Raw genomic sequence first — 18,552 nt, 5'->3', positions numbered from 1 at the left:
CAGTCCCCTCCTGGGGCGGGCCCCGTTCCCCGTCCCCGGTCCCCGGTCGCAGCAGGCGCCAGGAGAGAGGAAGGGGGCGCTGCACTCGCCTTGAGGCGGAGGCGACCTGGACGCTCCCCGCCTCCCTCCGCCAGCGCGGGGACCCCGGGGGGCTGCGGCCCCCCCCCAGCCCCCATCATTCATCTCCCTGATTCTCTCCGTAGCCGCCCTCGGAAGTCAGCCGAGTGAAGCAGCTGTTCCTTGCACACTCCACTTGACCAAAGATGATGATAAATGAGGCCGGGGCTGCGGCGGGGACGCGGCGGCGGCGGCGGCGGCGAGGGGCGCGCAGGGCGGGGCTACGGCCCGCAGCCCCCTCCCCGCGCCTCGGAAAGGGCGAGGACGCGAAGGACAGGAGGCCGACAGCAAAATCTAAGGCCCGCGCTTTTCTCCTGGTGCCCTGAGCGGCTCTGACGCCCGGGAATGTGGAGGAACCTGGCGGAGAAATGCGCCCGGTCCGTGGGGCCAGGCCGAGACCTCTTCCTCCGGGCCGCGCCGCAGCCCCGCCCCCCGCCCATCCCCCTTCCTCCCCACTCCTTCCCCTTCTCTTCCCCGCCCCCTCCACCCCTTCCCCTAATGCTCGGGTCCCCACTGCGTCCTCGCCGCCCCCCCTCCGCCCCCGTGGCTCAAACCTATTAACGCTCGTAAATAATGAATAATGGAGCGCTTCCCTCCAGCCGCGCAAGGCTGCGGGCGGGGGGGCCACTGCCAGATGCGCCAGGTCCTGGGGAGGGGGCACCCACGGACCGGGTGCAGTGGGGGCCAGGGCGCGCGGCCCCACACACGTGCAACCGCGGCGCGCAGGCGGGCACCCCGCCCGGCGGAGGAGGGGGAATCCCGCTCTGCCCTCCCCAACGCCACCTCCCCTGGAGTCCTCTGGCACCGAACGAGGCGAGAGAGCGCGCGCGAGCTTCCCAGCCGGAGAGGGTTATTTTTAACCTGCCCCCCTTTCTATATCTGCCTCTCGGGTTTGCGCGCCCGCCCGCCCGCTCCACCAGCCGAGGACGCGGGCTCCTCACCTCGCTCGGCGGCTCCGGACTCTGAGCGCCTCCCCCGGCCCGCGGCCCCCGCCCCTGCGCGAGCATCGCGCGGCTAAATCTCAGCCTGGAAAGGACCGATTAGGAGCCGCGTGCCTTTCTGCGAAATATTGGAACCGGGTGGGATGGGGGCGGGGAGCCCGGCGCTGTCGTCCCCTCGCCTCCCTCTCTCCCTCCCACCCCGCGCGCAGAGTGGCTGCGAGAGGCGCGGCTCCTGCTCTACCCCCGCAAAAAGGGGGCGGCCGGCCCGGGCCCCCGAGCCCCACGTTGGTTTTCGGTCTTCCCTCCTCAACGCCCACCCACCCTTCTTCAGTCATTTACGAAGCTGGGGCTTCTAACACGCGGACCTTCCGGCAGCGGTGGCGCCAAGTGGGGCGCTGCCCGCCCCCCATTTCCAGTTCCCTCCCTAAGCCACTCCAAACAAACACACCATTTAAACAGCAGTGGGCTGGCCGAACCAACAACTTTGAGGCAGACCCCACCCGTGCCTGCGACCGCGCCAGGGGGCTGGGAAAGTGCCAGGGGCGCGCAGTGGGGACTCCCCGAAGGCAGTTTAGTGCCGCCGTCTTCTTTTCAGGCTCACCCTCCCTTAGACTCACCCAGAACCCTCCCTCCCAGCCCCTTCCCCTGCGGCCCAGCGCCCCAGGCCAGCAGCTCCGACTACCCTCCGCCCCCAGCCAGGGAATGAGGCCGCAGGAAGTTCAAGTCTGCTCCCATTACCCTGCTCTCCAAAAGGCCACCCAGCCAAACCCCAGCCTGTCCTTCCCCACAGAGGTGGGGAGCAGCAGAGGAGCTGGCTTAGTTCAGAGGCCCCCCTGGGGCTTTGACTGGATCCCTCCCTCACTTGACATTTTCCAGACTGTTTGGTGCCCAATCCTGGAGACCCACAGCATAGGGCCCCTGGATCACCTCCCTCCTTAAGACTCGCCGCTGCAGCACGGAGAAGGGAAGGCTGGAGGAAGTGGTGGGCCGAGAAGAAAGGAGCAGGGCCTTCCAGCCGCCAGGAGCTGCCTAGTTTGGTGATGAGGAAGAACACCGCCTATTTGGGAACCTGAGATGGAGTTCTCTCTGTGGCTTAGCTGGGCTGGAGGAGACAGGCCTCAAGGGCTGGGCCCCTACCCCAAGAGGGCAGCCTCTGGTGGGGGGGTGGGGGGGGCGGTGTGGAGATTCCTGCAGAGGTAAGAAGCCTGGCAGGTTCTGAGCTCCTGGGAGGGGAAGGGGTGAGAATGCCTGTGGAATACAGCAGCGGACCCAAGGAGGCAAGGCTGGCCCAGAAGGGGAGAGACAGGGACAGGGCCTCCTAAGCAAACGCAGAGCCTAGCACTCCAGAGTGGGGGCTCTCAAGGGGCTTCTCCCCAGCCAGCTGGACACTGGGCTTGAGCTTCCCTCAGATCTGGAGGTCTGCTGTAACTGCAGCACCCTCAAAGGCTCATGCTCTCTGGCCCCTCCTGTGCCCAGGGTGCCTCGAATAGACTTTACTTCTCTCAAATTACCCTTCTGGGAGGTGACATCACCTGTCATTTCACAGACATGGAAACTGAGCTCCAGAGAAAGGAAGGGGCCCTTCCTGGTCTCCCTGTCCTGGGCCCTGTGGGTGGGATCGGTCTGGGCCTCAGGGAGAGGCCTGTGGGGCTTTTGTGAATACAGGCACCCAGGGGTGCCAGACATGGGTGAGGAGGTCCTGGTTTCCTCTGAAAATTTCAGAAAACTGGTTTTCTTGGGAGAAAAAAGGGGGGGTGGCCGGGCGAGGTGGTTCACGCCTGTAATCCTAGCACTTTGGGAAGCCAAGAGGGGTGGATCACTTGAGGTCAGGAGTTTGAGACCAGCCTGACCAACATGGTGAAACCCCGTCTGTACTAAAAATACAAAAGTTAGCCGGACGGGGTGGTGCACGCCTGTAATTCCAGCTACCCTCGAGGCTGAGGCAGGAGAGTTGCTTAAACCTGGGAGGCGGAGGTTGCAGTGAGGTGAGATCGAGGCCCCGCACTCCAGCCTGGGTACAAGAGTGAAACTCTGTCTCAAAAAAAAAAAAAAAAAAAAAAAAAAAAAAAAAAAAGGGTGGGGAGGGGACTAGAGAGAAGTCCCATGGCCTACCATCACCAACTCCCCGCTCTGCACTCGGCCAGGCTACCTATGAAGGGTTTCCTTGTGAGACTTTGCCTCCTGGGGCTGCAGAATTATGGTAATGAGGCCTAAATCCGCATGGCTCTTGTTCAGCTGTAGACCAAATACAAACCCCGTGTGGCCATGTGCCACACTCTTCAACTGTGTGGAGCTACTGTTATGCTGAAAAAATGAAATTCACCCAGGGCCTAAGAGCTTTGCGCAGTTATATCCCCCTTCCCAACGACAGACTAACAGCTCCTGTTTTGAAATCAAGGGCTGGGGTCTCAAGACAGGGAACTGTGGGGCCATGCTGTCCTGGCCTCCCCGGTGGCCCTGCTGCCCTCATGCCAGGAAGGGAGCTTCCATTTCCTGCGGGCCTTGGATGGCCGGCCCACGGCCCCCAGCTCTCCCTGGGTGGGGGTGGATCCTGGCCAGCCCCCGAGACACGCAGCCTGCTAACCAGAAGCACCAGCCTTCAGGGAGAGCTAGCCACCAGCCAGCCACTGCACCAGAGGCAGGCCTGGGGCCGCCTGGGAGGCTTTCCTCAGGATGGAAAATATTTTTGCCTTTGGTTTTCGGCTGCTGTGTTGTCTTGTGTCTGAATGCACAACTGGCCGGCTTCTTTCTCTTCTGAACAGCCATGAAATGCGAACATGTTTAAGAGTAAAAACCAGGTGAGGACAACTGTCTGGGCCTCGGGTCCGGCTGTTTGGATCAAAACCCTTGTTTTTCTCCCAGGATGAAAAGAATACTTTCTGCGGTTCAGAATACTCTGTGCTGGCCCCTCCTCCCAGGCCCCGCCCCAGCCCCCTCAGGCCTCACCTCCAGCTGCTCCAGACCCTTCCAGAACTCCCTCCCTCTTGGCTTCCAGGCACTCAGCATCTGGGGGAGAGAGCCTCTTCCAGCTGTACATAGCTAGCTTGGCCTGACCCCAGAACTGCTGTGTTCTGGAAAGTTATAGGAGAATCCCTCTTGGCTGGCTCTCCATGGAGAATCGCAGGCCTCTGCTCCGGAAAGGGAGGCTCTTGAGAGGTCAGATTCACGATGGCCAGGCCAACCAACTGTGAGGACTCAGGGGCTGGGGCTGACTGGAGGGTGAGAGGAGCCACCATCTGCCCCCATGCCCACCGTGACTGTAAATGGCTGGACTCTGGTGCTGGGGACAGCTCTGGATTCAAATCCCAGCTCCTGCATACCTATATGCTGGGCGACCTTGGGCAATTTACTTACCCTCTCTGTGCTTCGTGTGCCCAAGCTGCAAGATTCTCTAAACAGTAAACTTCCAGGGCTGCTGTGAGACTAAATGGGATAATGTGCTTGGTAGCTGGCAGAGGCTCCATAAAGGGTAGCAACTTCCAGGGCCACCAGTTCAAGGGGAGCCAGGTCAAGTCTTAGACTTTTTGTGCCTTCCAGGGAGGTATGTGTGTCTGCGACACAGCTGGGGAGGACATTCTGTGGCTGAGGGTTAGGGTTGAGGTCTGCCCACAGAGCAGCGGCCTGTACCTCCAGGCAGGGAGGGTATCATCCTGGCTGGGCCTCAGTGTGCCTCAAACATTAACATGTACATCTTGGTGAGCAGATTCTGACGCAGCGGTTCACGTGGGCCTGGGGTTCTGCAGTTGTAAGGGACTCCCAGGTCAGGCCAGTGTGGCAGGTCTGTGACTGCAGCTGGTGTGGCCAAGATCTCAGCTCTGGAAGACTCTCGGTTCTGCTGAGGCTGGGCTCAGAGAGAGAATACAAGTTCTGGTCTGTCCAAGGAGGGCCCTCCAGGACTTCAGGACAAGGCTCTGACTCAGTGTCCCCAAGCCCTCCGTCTCAGACCTCGGGCCCTGCAGTGGCCTGAGCAACCCTCCAGACTCTCCATTCAGCACTTGTTCCTGGCAGCAATGCATGGATACAGAGCAGTTTCATGCTGCTGAGCTGGCAATCACTTCAAGGCCTCTCAGCCTCAGTTTCCCCACCAGCACAACAGGAAGCTGGGATAAGCTAATCCCACCCCACATTGCTCTTCCCTTCCCAAAACACAGGTCTGAGGCCTGAACATCCATCCTAGGGGCTGGGCCCCCATCAGTCATGGGGTACAAGACTCATGCAGATTCAAGAACAGCCACTCCTCACCTGGTACTGCCATTTCCAGGCACTGTCCTAGGTATTTGCATCCACAGATTGCTCACCACAATTCAATCACCACTATTTAATAGACGAGGAAACAGAGGCCCACAGGGGTGAAGCCTATTGCCTCAGGTCATGCTATATTGCTCACAGGTACAGGGCTGGACTCAGGCCCCCACACATGGCCAGGCCCGTGAGTATTTGTAAGGGAAGCAGCTGTTTGGTTTTCTTGGCACAGAGCATCTGCCTGGCTGGTGAGGGCATGGGGAAAGAGGTGCCCAATCTAGTTGGGGATGGTAGGGTAAACCAGTACCACCTCTTTGGAGAGCTTTCTAGCAGTATGGACCCAAATGCAAATTACATGTGCCCTCTGACCTGGGCCCAGAGTCATCTGCACAAGGCTATCACTTGCCGTGTCCTTTGCAGCAGCAAAACACTGGAGATCCCCTAACTGTCCATCCATGGGGGATGAGGGAGCTACATCTGGGAGGTTCTACCAGCTGAGTACCAAGGAGAGTATGGAAGCGCCACATAATCGGAGCAAGCTTCAAGTTGGTGAAAAAAAGTGCAGTGCACAAAATGTGTACAGGGCCAGGGGCAGTGGCGCATCCCTGTAATGCCAGCACTTTAGGAGGCTGAGGCAGCAGGATCGCCTGAGCACAGGAGTTTGAGACCAGCCCAGGTAACATGGGAAGATCCCATCTCTACAAGAAAGAAAAATAAATTAGGCAGGTGAGTGGTGCTTGCCTGTGATCCCAGCTACTTGGGAAGCTGAGGTAGGAGGATTGCTTGAGCCCAGGAAGTCAGGCCACAATGAGCTGGACTGCATAACCTGGGTGACAAAGCAAGATCCTCTCTGGAAAAAAAAAAAAAAAAAAAAAAAGACAGTGTGAGCCGGTCACGGTGGTGCATGCCTGTGATCCCTGTACTTTGGGAGGCTGAGGCGGGATGATCACTTGAGGCCAGGATGGCCAACATGGTGAAACTCCATCTGTACTAAAATTGCAAAAATTAGCCAGGCGTGGTGACACATACCTGTAATCCCAGCTACTCGGGAGGCTGAGGCACAAGAATCGCTCAAACTCGGGAGGTGGAAGCTGCAATGAGCTGAGATGGCGCCACTGCACTCCAGCCTGGGTGACAGAGTAAGACTGTCTCAAAAAAAAAAAAAAAAAAAAAAAAAAGTGCGAAACATTTGTATAAAAAAGGAAGTTGTATTTGGTTTTTTTCTGCCATGAGCATGTGACAGCTCCTAAAAGATTTAACAACATGTGAATAAATATCTGCCTTTTGGGCTAAGCAAGGTGACTATAAAGAAAGAGCCTGGTTTCAGGCTCAAATCTGGCACTGCTGCTTTCCAGTTGTTTGACTCTAGGCTGGTGGGTCGACCCCAGATTCCTCCTCAGTTGGATGGGACAAGTCCCAGCTCCCCAGAGGAGTCAGCAACCCTGCTTCCTGGGATGCGCAAGATAAGGATCAGCCTCCCGTTTTACTGATGAGGGAACAGCCCCCAAGCGGGGAAGGAGGACCAAAGCTGAATCCCTGTACAGGCCGTGTCCTCGGGGGGCACACAGCTTTGGGGGACACAGCAGCCAGGACTGGCTCAAGCACTAAGCTGTGTGCGGACCTGCTGCTGCCAGCGCCACGTATGGCTGACCCTTCAACACGGTCTACTTATATATGGATTTTTTTTCTCAGACTCAATGAAAATTCGAAGTGATTAGCATGCCCAGCATCAGAATAACTGAGGCAAGATCCCAGCGTGGTTTTTTCAAAAGGTTACCTAGAGTATGTCTGCCTCTTCTGCCTCCCTCTCCACCCCCCAAGACGATGAGACCCCCCCACCGCTTCTTGCTCCTGGCCCCAGTCTACTTAAAGTGAAGGTGGCGGGGAGGATGACCTTCATATGATCCGCTTCTACTTCCTGACTAGTCAATAAATTAGATTATCTCCTCCTTATGATTTTCTTAACATTTTCTTTTCTCTAGTTTACTATATTGCGTAAGACTACAGTAAATAATACATGTAACACGCAAAGTGTATGTTTACAAACTGTGTGTTAATCAACTGTTATTGGTCAGGCTTCTGGTCAACAGTAGCTTTTAACAGTTAAGTTTTAGGGGAGTCAAAAGTTACACACGAGGCCAGGGGTGGTGGCTCACACCTATAATCCCAGCACTTTCGGAGGCCCAGGCGGGCAGAATGATTGAGCCCAGGAGTCTGTGACTAGCCTGGGCAACATGACGAGACCCCATCTCTACAAAAAAATACAAAAATTAGCGGGGCATGGTGACATGTGCCTGTAGTCTCAGCAACTTGGGAGGCTGAGGTGGGAGGATCACCTGAGCCCAGGAGGTTGAGGCTGTCGTGAGTGGAAATTGTGCCACTGCACTCCAGCCCAGGCAACAGAGCAAAGCAACACCCTGTCTTGAAAAAAAAAAAAAAAAAAAAAAAAGTTACACATGAATTTTCAGTGTGGGGGTCAGGAATCCCTAACCCCACATTGTGGAAGATCTGCTGCATACAAAGCACTCCTGGTTTCATGTGTTACAATGTTCTCATTCTATTTCTATATTCTTCCCCACTGGCACAGTGGGAAGCAATATGCTTTCCTTCAATCATCTGAACAAATCAACATGTTATAAAATTTAAAAACAGAAGCTGGGTGGGGCTCTTCTTGGCCCCAAGACTCTGCCCTGAAGGCCTGACTGGTAGGGAGGCTCCCTGTCCAGCTCCACACCCCCACCCGGACACTGCCTTGCTGTAGGGCCTTGGACAGACAAGTTCCCTGTGCCTCAGTTTCCTTATCTGCAAACAGGCAGAAGAGTATGCACCTCACACAGATGCCAAGAGGCAGTGTACATGCAGCTGCCAGACCAGTGCCGGGCAGAGGAGGGCGCAATTCAGTTAGCTGTTACTTTTAAAAGATAAATGTTTATATAATTTTTTGTAACAGAGAGAAAGTTCAGGAAAATCCCTGACTGGTCGTTGCTGGCTGTGGAGGTGGGGCTGGGAAGGCAGAGCTCCTTGAAGTGACAGGAACCTGGCTCCAGGCCACAGCCTCAGGAGCAGCTGGTCACTGCCCGGGTAGGCGGACACGCCGTCCTGGCACAGGACCTGGCAGGGCAGTGGCCAGAGCGGGGTCTGGCTGGCTGTGTTCCCTGGCTGGCACGTTGGGTGGGACAGACTTGGCTGACTGGCCGGAGGTCCCCGTGGTCCCAGGCCCCTGGAAGGAAGGTTCAGAAAGGCCCCTGTGTTCCGGCCTGGTCCGGTTCTTTCTTTGGAAAGAACACGGAGGACCTGATACCTGCTGCTGACTCACTGTGTGACCTCAGGTGAGTCACTCCACTTCGCTGAGCTTCCACTTCCTCACCCATAAAATAGGGATAGTGATTAAATGCCCAGCTTGCGGGGTTTAGCAAAGAACCCATGAGCAAACAGACAGAGAAAGACTTTGTCATCAGCATCCTTGGGGCTCATTCCCACACAGAACAGACATGTGCTGGGCCCTGTTCTGAGACGTCTACACCTTTTAACTCATAGAGGAGGCAGCAGAGGCACAGAGAGGTTAGGGCACTTATCCAAAGTCACACAGCTTGCAAGTGGCAGAAGCACTATAGTAGGTAATTGTTTATCTGATGTAATTTTAAATTATAGATTATATAAGCTTTTAAATAAATTATATATAAATATACAAATTATAAATAATGTAGACAACTGGGTGCCATTGCTCATGCCTGTAATCCCAGTACTTTGGGAGGCCTAGGTGGGTGCATCATGAGGTCAGGAGTTCGAGACCAGCCTGGCCAACATAATGAAACCCCATCTCTACCAAAAATATAAAAAAGTAGGCCAGGCAGGGCAGGGTGTGGTGGCTCATGCCTGTAATCCAATCACTTTGGAGGCCAAGGCGGGCAGATCAACTGAGGTTGGAAGTTCAAGACCAGCCTGACCAATATGGTGAAACAGTGTCTTTAAAAAAAAAAAAAAAGGAAAAGGAAAAAAAAAAAAATTAGGCTGGGCATGGTGGCTCATGTCTATAATCCCAGCACTTTGGGAGGCCAAGGCGGGCGGATCTTGAGGTCAGGAGATCGAGACCATCCTGGCCAACATGGTGAAACCCCATCTCTACTAAAATACAAAAAAATTAGCCGGGCGTGGTGACACGCACCTGTAGTCCCAGCTACTCAGAAGGCTGAGGCTGGGGAATCACTTGAACCCAGGGGGTGGAGGTTGCAGTGAGCTGAGATCACTCTACCGCACTTCAGCCTGAGCAACAACAGAGCAGGACTCTGTCTCAAAAAAAAAAAAATAGTAATATAGACCTTATAATTATGTGATTATTAATGATGTGCCTGTTATAACATGGCTACAGGATCTGGCATAAGGTTTGGAAACGTCACACTCAGTTTCCGGGGGTAGCTCTGGTGGGGGGACGACGGCCCCTGTGGCAGGGACCACAGCAGGAGCTGCTCTCTCGGGCGTTGAGCTTCTGAACTCTGTATTTCCTGTTGCCCTCTGTGTGCTGGGCATCAGGAGAGGTGCCATCTCCCTATCATATTGCTTTTGTTTCTCCCCGCCCCTCCCCCATCACATTGTTTTAATCCCCCAAGAAACCGCAAGGAACTTGAACGCACCAGCAGTCCCATTTTATAGATGTACAATTAAGGCCTGGGAGGCAAAGCAAATTTCCTGGTGAGCAGCAACATTTGGACTTGAACTCTACTGGTCTGGCTCCCAGTCTGATACCTGGGCAAGGATCCTGGGAGCAAGCAGATATGGAGACGGGCATTGGTGTCCCCCCAAAGAAGGGGGCCCTTGGGCTGCAGTGACGCCAGGCAACCTTGTTCTGTCCCACGCACGGTCTGTGGAGCACCTGACCTGCTGCCTGCTGAAGCCTCCACCTTCTCTCCAGCTCGCCCTGAGCCTCCCCACTGGACACAGGAGCTGAGCTGACCATTTTACAGACAGAGAAGTTGAGGCCCATGGAAAGCCAAAGGCTTAGAACTCCATTTTCTGGTGCTTCTGGGATCGCTTCCTAGACTTCCTGGCCTCTCCATCTACCCTCACAACAGTCCAGTCATCTATTACTGCCCATCCACCCACTCACCCAGTCACCCATCCCATCTCCATCCAGCCACCCACCCACCTGTCCATCCATCAGTCTATCCTCTGTCTATGCATGCACGCACACCCATCCATCCACCCGTCCCCATTCACTCACTCACCTGTATCTCTCACAACCACCCACCCACCCATCCATCCATCCATCCGCTCACCAACCTATCCTCTTTCTACCCATGCATCCATGCACACATACTCATCTACCCGTCTGCCCATCCACCCTTGCACACACCCATCTGTCCATCTCAGAAGCACTTACTAAGTGCCTACTGTATACCACACACGTGCCAGAGATGGAGCAGCCAGAGACAGCCGTGGGCTCAGAGCCTCGTGGAGAAGGCAAGAAAATGCCAGCGCACGGGCGAGCACCCTAAGTCACCCCTGGGTGGGAACAGGAGGGCAGAGGTGCTTCCCAGGGCACCTCACCTGAGACCCAGGGGATGTGCCGGAGTTAGCAAAGGAAAGAGGGAACGCTTGGAAGGCAGGAGAGAGTGAAAGACGGCAGTGAGAATGTGGGCTGGCTCTGGAGTGGAAGCAAGAGGCAGGACGAGAGACGGGCGGGGTCCACATGGTGTGGGGCCCTCTGGGCTACAGTGGAGAGCACAGACGTTGTGGCGAGGGCCATGGGGAGCCCCAGAGGGTGAGCAGGAGTTGAGCATCGCACATGTGTGTTGGGCAGTCCGCAGTGGCTGCGGCGAGACAGGATGGATTGGTAATGGAGGTGAGAGGGGAGGCCAGGAGGCCAGTGAGCAGGAAGCTGGGACTGTCCCCCAGAGAGCAATGATGGGGCCAGACCAAAGTGGTGGCAGAGGGCTGGAAAGGCAGGGTGAGATTCTAGAAATGTCAGGAACACAGCATTGGCAGGACTTAGCAGCCAACTCCAGATACTGGTGGGGAAGAAGGGGTTTCTCCAAAGTCCATGCTCCTAACCCCCAGTTAACACTCCCTTCCTCCTGGACCAAGAAGATGCCTCACCCAACCTCCTGTACATATCACTTACGCTTGAGTCTGGCTTACACTTCTTAGCGTCCCAGAGCCTGGCAGGGTCAATACCCTTAGGTGACAGACCGCATGTCTGAGGCGCAGAGGGGACAGGGGGATACACAGCATGACGACTCAGAGCCACGCACCACCTCCGTCTCTAGCACATACCTGCGCCAGCCTGCTCTTTCCCCTAGGCTCACTGCAGGTGGGGGGCGGCGGGGACAGAGAGTGTGACATTCCAGGCCTATATGGTGGTGGCCTCCCTCCGGCAGTGCCTCCTTGGCATCACTGTCTGGGTGTCAGTGGGAGTACTGGCTCCCAGCACAGGGATAAAAGGCTGGTGCTGGGGGCTTGGAAGGGAGCGAGATTCCCGTGGGAAAGGGATGACTGCATACCAGCCCCCGGCAGGCCGGCTTTGATGATGGATCAACCCCAGCGGCTCCTCGGGCACCTGCCCCTTGCTGGGAAACAAAGGCAGTAGACGTGGCCGTGGCTGTGCGCGCACATGAGCAGGGAGCCCCCCGCAGCGCCTGCGTTTCTGCCGTAGCTCTGTCTCTATTCTTGTCTCCTCCTCTTTGGGCAAACACCCCCTTCATGGACTGGATGTACCCAGGTTGACACACCCTCTGTCCCCACAGCCTCCAGAGCCCCTCGGTCACTTCCCCTTCTACCCTCAGAGCCACTGCTAAAGGATTTTGTCTCCCAAACAAACTGCATTTAGAGATCACCCACTTGTTCCCTCTCGTGGGAATGATCAGCTGAGTGCGCCTTTCACGGACATGCTCAGGCCAGGGGCTGGTGGGCCACAGATGTTGAATGAATGAGTGAATGAATTTAGTGGATGGATGGAATTCCAGCCCCAAGCAAAGCCACTGCTATTTTTGTTAGCCTAAGCAAAATAAGGCTTTTTTTTTTTTTTTTTTTTTTTTTTTTTTTTTGAGACAGAATCTTGCTCTGTTGTCCAGGCTGGAGTACAGTGATCTCGGCTCACTGCAACCTCCGCCTCCTGGGTTCAAGTGACTCTCCTGCCTCATTCCCCCGAGTAGCTGGGATCACAGGCACACGCCATCACGCCCAGCTAATTTTCGTATTTTTAGTAGAGACAGGGTTTCACCATGTAGGCCAGGATGGTCTTGATCTCTTGACCTTGTGATCCGCTTGCCTTGGCCTCCCAAAGTGCTGGGATTACAGGTGTGAGCCACTGCGCCTGGCCCCCTAAGGCTTTTAAAATCATGATGGGTAGCTCCCAGGGCCCCCAGGGTCTCCTTTGTGGCCTTTCTTCATGACATCTGGGCTGGGAAACTCAGGGGCATGGCCCTGCCATGGCCAAACCATGGGGTGTCCCTGGACCCCGGGCTCCTGTCTCTCTATCCATTACCATCCCAGGGTCTCTAAAGCTCCCCCTGAAGCCCCCTTTCCTGAGCCCTGCCCTCCCTTGGGCTCCCAGAGACCCGAAGGGCTTCCCCCAACCTATGCGTATCCCCGGCCCTGGGTCCTCAGGAGCCTCCTTAGTGAGGGCCAGAGGACACGGCAGAGGGAGGGCGCGTGGAGGCCGCCCAGCGGCTTTGCAGCCGGGGAGAGCAGGGTGTTTGTCATCTGCTGAGGACAGTGGGAATGGTTTAAGGTGAAATTTAAGCCCATTAGTGCTTGGCTAATGACGGCAGCGGCAAAGGGGAAAATGAAGATGGCAGGGTGTGTGAGTACCCATAAATTGCCGGGGCTGGCGCCGCCTGCGTCCTTGGGCCTGGCTCCCCAGCCCCTCCACTAGCCTGGGCCAAGTCGCGATCCACCCCCACCCACCCCTGTGGACCTCCCTGGTCACCAGCAGGCCCTGGCCCTTGACCTGGCCAGGCCTCGCAGGCCGGGCCCCCAGGGTCAGTGTGCGGCTGGGGCCTCAGCCGGGGCGTGAGAAAGGAATTGGCAGGGGAGTCCAAGCATGGAAGAGGCAGTATCTTCTTAATCTCCCTCCTTTTATAACTTCTGTCTTTTTTATGCACACGCAAGGATCCCAGCTCAGCCGCCAGCATCTCTTCCCCAGGCCGAGCTGTCTCCCTGCAGCTAATGCCTGACAGCTCTGTTTATGTCTCCCCATAATTCTCTGGTTTTATGTTTTTTTTTTCGGGGCCATTAAGCTCCCAGCCACAGGCTTCTTCCCCTGCCCCCCGCCTGCCTTTGTCCTTGAGGCTCAGCCGTCCCACCACCCTTTGGGAGACAGGCTGTCTCCCCACCCCGCAGGTAGACAAGGACCCTGCACCCCGGCCGGAGGCCTCGCTCAGGATGGCTGCAGTGGAGCCTTCTGGTGCCAGGCCCTCCTGACAGCAATCCCTCATCCTCCCGCCCCTCCCATCACAGGCCTTGTACCCCAGTTCCAAGGGAGACCCCACCCAGGGTCCTGTAGGGCCCAGTAAAGCCCTCTTGCCCTGGGTGGGGACCCCTCTGCTCACCCACCCTGCCATCCTCCCGTGTCGCTGCTCCTTGGTCCCATCCTCTGGTCTCTCTTCCTGGGTGACCACACCTCCTCCCAGAGCCACTTCCTGAGGGCAGAAGCCCCATTGCCCTCCACCTGACCCACCTCTGCAGCTCCAGTGTGTCCACAGTGTCCCCAGTCCTCCTCGCCCCACAGGCCTTGCCTTCTGCCCCAGTCCTTCTGTAAGGCCTCTCTGAGAAGGCCCCTGAGTCCCGGGGTCCCCCCTGCCTGAAGTGTGCCCATCTGACCCCTCCCCCATCCCCACTGCCACAGCCCTCGGTCTGGCAGCTTCACTACCCACCGGCAACTCCATGACCACCTGCCAGCAGGATCTCCTCATCCCAGCCTCTGCCCTGTGTGGCCCATCACAAGCTTGTCATGTCACTCCCTCATTATGAAGCCTTCAGTGGCTCCCCATTACTTTCTGATCCTCTAGCCCCAACCTCACATGCTGCTCAGGCCTCTGGAGCCCCTGTACCTCGGGGGAGCTGGCTCCCAGCCCCACACACTGCAGTCTGAGATCCAATCCGAGCTGTCCCAAGGAGGCCCGCACAGAAGGCTTACAAGGCACATCTTCTTGCCTCCCACTCCTTTCAGGGGGACCCCCATCCATCCACTTCTACTCTGGGGCCCAGCACCTCCAGCCCTGAGGGTGACCCAGCTGGGAGAGAGGGCTCCCCTCAGGTCCCCTGGCTCCTCTGTGGGGACCACGCCAGCATCTTTCTCCTCCTTCATGAAGACATGGGCAGGGGAGTCATTTCTTCATCTTTAATTTCCTTTCTGTGGAGTGGCCTGTTAGCCAGAGGCCCACACACCTGAGTCCTGGGGGCCCCTTCCCCACACATGCAGGTGGCTCCCATTCCACCTCGTCTGTGGGCGCTGCTCTGGCCTCCTGGCCACCCTCTGCCATGGCCTCGTCTGCCCCCCAAACTGCCTGGCACTGTTACCTTGGCCTTCTGGATACCAGGTGGCCTGGGCTTCGCTCCTCTCTGTCATGACGGGGTGCCGGGGGGCATCCAGGCCTGCCTCCCCTAACGGGCCCCTGCCCACCCTGCCACAGAATGCAGGGGAAGAAGCCCTGAGACCACCCACAGCCGCCGCCTTGGGTCTGAACCTCCTCCTCCCTTGCGCTCTGAGGCCTAAGCTCTTGGCTTGGTTTCAATTGATTCCAACCTGAGTCGTCTTGTGTCTCCCGGTGGGCCTGGCTGCAGGTCAGCAGGACCCAGGCTACCCTGCCCACCCCTGCTGGCACTCCATGCAGCCCACTTCCTGCCCAGACAGACACACCGTCGTCCTGGCAGCCCCTCACGTGATGGTCAGAGCACTGCCTGGCCCTGTATCTGGCATGTAACCTGGGCAAGCCGCTTGGCCTTGCTGGGGTACTGTTCTCCTCTGAACCAGGGCCCACCCAGCCCTGCCTTCACCCCACAAACAGCTACTGAGCACCATGGATGTGTGGGGTGCCCTGCCAGGCTGCCCTAGGGACCAATCCTATTGTTAAGAGTGGCCTCAGAATTTGTGGGGCTCAGTACAACACGAAAATGCAGTTTTCATGCTGCAAAGTAATAAAAACTTGCTCACAAAGTAATAAAACCTCAATCCCACAGCAGCAGAGTGGCATGCACCAAGCACAGGGCATCTCTGAGCACCGGCCCTGAGCAGCTGCGCAAGTCACGGCCCACAAAGATAGTCCTGCTAGATCATGGGACTAGGTGCCTCTGGCAGCGTCCCCTAGGCCCCAGGCATTCTGCTGAATGCTGCAGGAAGATCATGACTTCATCCTCACATCACACCTTTGACATCACAGATACCAGCCATCCTCACGGTAGCAACGGCTCCTCTTTACTGAGCACTTATTATGTGCAAAGAGTTCTACTGACATCAAGTCAATGAACCATCACAACCACCTGGTTCTGCGGCTTAAGAGATAGGGGTTCAGAGAGGCAAAGTCATTTATTCAGGATCACGAGGTGGGAGAGTGCTCAAGGCTGCAGCGAGCCCAGGTTTCCGAGCACACTGAATGAAGTGTGCACTTGGTGGCAGTGCCAGGCCTGTGCCCACCCTGCCACAAGCATCACCAGGCCCACCCCCGGGACGCAAGGCTAGAACCACAAGGCCACCATAGCAAAGAAAATACTGAGACTCTTGGCTGGAGCCTGAGAAACCTCCTTCAGTCTCTCCTTGCAGAGAGGCAAAAGCTGAGGCTGAAGGAGGGCAACGACCCCTTCGGGGTCACACCGACGCTTCCAAAGACGTTTTTTTCTGCCCTAGCAAATGCTCATGATCGGAAGGACAATGGAAAAGGCAGGACGCAAAAGCGGATATTCGACACAATCCCAATTTTCTTAAACAAACTGGGTGGAAATGCACGCAAGTACTAACATCAGTGTCTTCTCATCAGAGGGGCTACAGGTGACTTCATTTTCTTCTTTACTTTCTTTAGTATTTCTTTTCTTTTTTTTTTTTTTTTTTTTTCCAGTGAGATTTTAAAAAAGACCAACAGCTCTGAGTTTTCTAGAATGAATGGGAACAGGAATTTGTGGAACCAAATTCTGGTTAATGGAGAGTTGCCATAGATACAGTGTGGGCATTACACATTCCCCAAGATCCAGAGCAAAACATGCTAGTTCCGGGCGCGCTTGGCCTGGGCCTCTCTTCCCTTCTTTGTTGAGGATTCAGAAGGCTCCTCAGGACCCAGAGACCTGGGGTCCTCCCTGGGACATTTCTGCCTGGATCGCTAGGGAAGTCAGTGCTCTGGAGGCTATGCACCCCGGCAAAAGGCTGCGTGGGGTTCCTGCAGCTGGGAGTTGACTGGGCTAGGGCTCATTGTGAAGTGTGTCCACACGTGTGTTACACTCGCCTGCCCAGTCCCCACTCTGGCCCTCACTGGTCCCTGCCCCTCTTCGTCCTCCCCCCACATCTGAGACCTCCCTCAGACTCACACCACCTCACCCTCTCCTGCTTACAACCTATGGGCTCCCAAACCACAAGAGCAGACTCCGGCCCTCCCCTGAGCTGGCCCCTGCCACCGGGCATGGCCAGCGCCCACTGTGCTCTCCCAGGCCTCAGAGACCGCGGCTCCTTTCCTGCCTCCACACCTTTGCTGTCCGCTGCCTGAAGCACTGATTCCTGTGCCAGGCTGTGGCCAACACATGGGGCCTGACAGCGCTGCCGCCTGTGTGCCTGCCTGTCATCCCCAGCAGACCCCCTGGCACTGCCTGCTGGTGTCCCCGCCTTGGGCCTCAGTGCAGTGTCGGGGAATCCATCATGAGTGCTTTCCGCCTTCCTCGGAGGTGGGGCTGGGTTGAGGCCCCAGCACGCCCTGGTGCTGACGCCCAGCGTTCAGCAGACAGCACAGAGCCACCTCCTGCCCAGAGAGCCCCCTGGGTCTCCGGCCTGAGAAGAGCTGACAGCTCCTTAATAGAAGCAGGCCGTGGACTCGGCTGAGTGACAACGAGCCTGGCTGAGAGGCGGTGGCTCGCATCAAAGCCTCATTTTTCTTCTTCCTGTTAGGCGCTGAAACAATTTACATAGAGCACCCCACATGTGTCTGTGACAAAGATGCATCTCTCTCATAACTGGCAGGCATCCCCTCGGCTTCCCACATGCCCCCATCAATGCCTGGCCCCCTTCCTTAGGAGCGGAGGTCTCAGAGACATGGGGCTCGGGGAGGCCGGCCAAAGCAACAACCAGGCCATGTGTTTCCTGAAACAAAAACAAAACCCATCAGCCCTTCAGGGCTTGGGGGTGGGGGCATGCATCTTGCAGGACAGGACAGCTGCACGCGACACCCCGATGTGAGTTCACAGGGAGGCCACCCGGCTGCTCAGGGGCTGGCCTGGGCACCTCAGAACCAGGTCTGCACATCAGGTCTTCCCTGTGATGAATCTACGTTGGAAGACACCGGCTCCAGCGCCTAGCACCTACCACTGAGGCTGGGTGGTTCCAGGGGCAGCTCCCAAGCAGCCCTGTCTTCTAGAGCCGGAGCCTGAAGCCCCACCCTTCTCCTGGCTTCATTCTGGGCAAAGGATTACCCACTCTTGGCTTCTAAGAAATGCCACACCCCAAGAGTACCACAGGGTAAGTCTCAACACCTCTGTGAGCGATCAGCACACAGGCCCTTCATCCTGGGTGTCCAGGAGTAGGGAACAGAGCCAGGCTGAACCCCAGCCCCAGGCCCAGGCCCCAGGGCAGGACTTTCCCCCCCCCCCGCCCCCCGCTGACTTGATGGATGGGCTGTCTTCCCTCTTGTCAAATGGGTGACTTGCAGGGAGATTCCTCACACGTGTACCTGGTGGATGTGAGTTCAATGCATTCAAATATTATACAACTATTCTTGCCTGTGTACTAGAATGTGCTATAACATTACCGTGTGACTCACACAGTAAGGCCTACGTCTTGCCGTTTGGGGCTGCACGCTCAGCCCCATGTGTCTGGGCCTTGCTTTACATGATTTTCATCTTATGTGTGCAATACAGACCTCCAAGTCCTGTGGAAGACCAGACCACGCTGGAGGTGTTTCTGGATTCTGAGGTGGAGGAGCCACAGGGCTGGGCCCACACCCCTTCCCTCCACCTCCGGCATGGGCTGTGCCTTGGTCTCTTCTATGCGTCCAGCAGAGACCCCCACGCTTTTTTTTTTTTTTTTGAGACAGAATCTCACACTCTAGCCCGGGCTGGGGTG

At 56.6% G+C, this 18,552-nt stretch overlaps 1 protein-coding gene across 3 annotated transcripts in view; it reads right to left on the bottom strand.

Annotated features, from left to right (window-relative positions):
- The window catches only part of RAI1 (retinoic acid induced 1), a 129,138-nt gene that overhangs the window by 26,582 nt on the left and 84,004 nt on the right, over nt 1-18,552 (bottom strand). Inside the window, exon 1 of one of the 3 annotated variants that reach the window (XM_074388292.1) lies at nt 1,059-1,302. The exons of the other annotated variants lie outside the window; for them this stretch is intronic. The gene's annotated coding sequence lies outside the window, so the exon portion shown is untranslated. Of the gene's footprint in view, nt 1-1,058; nt 1,303-18,552 lie in introns of those variants that run through there. 3 annotated transcript variants of the gene reach the window in all.

This window comes from Saimiri boliviensis, chromosome 17 (genome assembly GCF_048565385.1).
Source record: "Saimiri boliviensis isolate mSaiBol1 chromosome 17, mSaiBol1.pri, whole genome shotgun sequence".
NCBI classification, from domain to species: Eukaryota; Metazoa; Chordata; class Mammalia; order Primates; family Cebidae; genus Saimiri; species Saimiri boliviensis.
This window is presented reverse-complemented; position numbering and strand designations above follow the sequence as displayed.